The 2,687-nt window shown below is 41.2% G+C and overlaps 1 long non-coding RNA gene across 1 annotated transcript; it reads right to left on the bottom strand.

The window, feature by feature from the left end:
- Positions 1–291: 291 nt before the first annotated feature.
- On the bottom strand, positions 292–1,858 carry LOC123973043. The gene is made up of 4 exons (XR_006825522.1): positions 1,730–1,858; positions 1,434–1,591; positions 1,151–1,242; positions 292–742 (listed from the first exon to the last, which is right to left on the bottom strand). It is a non-coding gene; the product is annotated as an uncharacterized LOC123973043 (long non-coding RNA).
- Positions 1,859–2,687: the final 829 nt, after the last annotated feature.

Below are 2,687 nucleotides of genomic sequence, written 5' to 3'. Positions count from 1 at the left end.
ATCTGCACATATATATTGGTACCAAAATTGTTCTTCAATAATCTTTCAGTAATAATTGGCTGCCAATGTATTTGGCTGCATAAAAAGACAGACCCTGACCTTTAATTCAACATAATCCTGAACAACTGCTTTACTTTTGTAATAACAATAAAGTTCAAAGACCAATCTTGGTAAAGAATCAACAGCTGACAAGTACAAGTGACTTCCAGTTAGTGTACAAAAATGACAACAGATCTCACACATGTATGAATGACCATACACCTGCAGCCTCTAAATGTAACTTGCTGATGAACCCAGTGGCTGATATAAAACAATATGAAAGGAGTGCCTTAATTTAGTTTACAATTAAAAGCAACTGCATCCACTTTCATAAACAAATGGGATTGTATGCCAAACGTCCCTCTTGATTTTTACCATTCTAACTCAACAGGAGATTATTAAGAGTTTGAAGTTTGGGTGGGAGTTTGTTTTCTCCCAGGCCAAGCATCACTCGTTGAATGAAGTTGAATGTGTTTTTCATGGCTTTAGGGTAGTCCATGTGTAGCGCATAGGACAGCCCAAACAAGAGGCAAAGTGCTGGAGGTAGGTTCAGGAGATTGTCTATTACAATAGCTCCTTCAAGAATGATAGCGGTAGACGCTGGGTCAAGATGGAGATGATTTGGAGAGAGAGGCGCATCTTCACTAATGACAATCAGCAACCCAACAGATACCTGGGCCCAGGCCTCATCACTGTCAGAATCCTGTATACAACCAGAGAAAAACAACATTACAACAGGTAAATGTTGATAGGCATTGTCAATTGTCATCAAGTGATCTGTCCTACACCCAGCTTAAGAACATGAATAAAATTAAGCTCTGATGTCTGTCTTAATGTGAGCAAGTGGGCTTAGCATTGTTGCACTCAGCAGTGTAAGACTGTGACATGGACTGCAAAAGGAGTTAGTTGAATGGCTGCTTCATCTTTTGTTTAGGGGATTTGTGTTGTTTTTTTATCTCGACTGAATCTTAAATATGCAAAAGCTCTATTTCTCTGATTTCACAGGAGCTAGGCTAGTAGCATCACCCTGCTTGCATACATTGAACTGACACAGCATGCTGCCCATCTTTGTGATATGCAGTATGTGCTCCTTTAAGATGTGAGAACTTACAAAGTAGGTGTTGTAGAAGTTACTGGGATCATCACCAAGTAGAACAGGATGCCTTGGAGAACAAGGGTACGCACTGCTGTCACATCTGGTTTCTAGAATTGGATAGAACAAATAAATTTCAAGATTACGCAACATTCAAAAGTTACAATACAAACCCAGTTTTAAAAGTGTATATGAAAAGGTGTCACCATGTACGCTTAACAGTGCAGAGAACAGTTGCCGATTGGAGTAGGTATTTGATCTAATCCACAGCAAAATCTTAACAAGTCTGTAGTCGACTGACCCTTGAATCAATTTGCTGCACAATTTCAGCCAGTTTCTCTCCAACACTTCCTTTCTTGGACTTGAAGATTGTGACAAAGCGTGGTGTATAGCGATCAACAGCACCAAAAAAGTCATTCTCCAGGATGTTGTAGCTATCCTCTTGAACTCAGCAAACACCTACAAGACACGGGAAAAAATTTGTGAGTAAACTGTGTGTAAATTTTGGAAAACCTTTTGTTACCAGTCCTAAAACCTAAATGCACACTTCATCATTCATAGGAAAAAACAAAAAAGCATATCAATATCTGTACATACTTGTCTCTCTGTAAAAAGAGCTGGCCAGCGTTCCTTCAGGGTTTTCACTGGAGGTTCAGCCTCCACAATCTCCCATCTCCGCAGAGGGAAGGTCTGGTCCATCTTAGATACAATAACAGTTCCACTGGGGTTCCGTTTTTTCATTTCTTCAACCAGGAGCTTTCTTTCAGCCTCTAGTCTATCTTCATTCTGCCCCTCAGGGAGGTCTGGTAAGTAATTGACCTCAAACCTTTTTGGTCTTTTGAGACCTTTTGATTCCATTTCCAGGGCGCCTTTTTTCCCCCGATTTATAGCAACCTCGGCACATCCAGCTTTTCTCAGTTTAGTGCGATAGTTCCCCATTTTGTATGTCAAGCTATTCTTCCAGCCAGAGCACCCATCTGGCGAGCCTGGTTCCCTCAGGCAGGGATGTTTGCTTATGAGCGCCAGTGCTACAGAATGGCATCGTTCTTCATTTGGATAGGCATCAAATTTGTAGATTGCTTCAGCAAGCTTCTCCAAAATACCACGCTTCATGTCTCTTGGTACATTCAGGTAAGTTCGGTCTTGTAAAAACTGAAGATTAGCCTGTCTCAGTCTGAATTCCACATCGACTAAGAAGTTTGGAATGTCAAAAAACTCTGGCCATTGCTCTTGTCTTACTGAGGATGATGAGCTGATGATGACGACAGAATCTCTGTATCATCTGAGACATTTGAGGCATCAGAAATGCTGGTGGTGGAATCAGGCACCAGGGTCAGTGTCACCAATGGAATGACCTTCACAGTTGCTTTTGTAGCTGGCAAGTATCCTATGTCATCAAGGTTGCAGAGGGAATAACCAAAGTCAGGGTCTTCATACATTAGACTGAAGTCATCCTGCAGCTTGCATTTTTCTTTGACTTTTATCTTCAGCTCTTCACCGTTTCTGGTTTTCCATCCAGTGACACTTTCCGTATGTCCTCCTCATTTATGATGAT

This window comes from Micropterus dolomieu, linkage group LG06 (assembly GCF_021292245.1).
Source record: "Micropterus dolomieu isolate WLL.071019.BEF.003 ecotype Adirondacks linkage group LG06, ASM2129224v1, whole genome shotgun sequence".
Taxonomy (NCBI): domain Eukaryota; kingdom Metazoa; phylum Chordata; class Actinopteri; order Centrarchiformes; family Centrarchidae; genus Micropterus; species Micropterus dolomieu.
The sequence above is the reverse complement of the archived record's forward strand: the minus strand, read 5'-3'. Positions and strand labels throughout refer to the sequence as shown.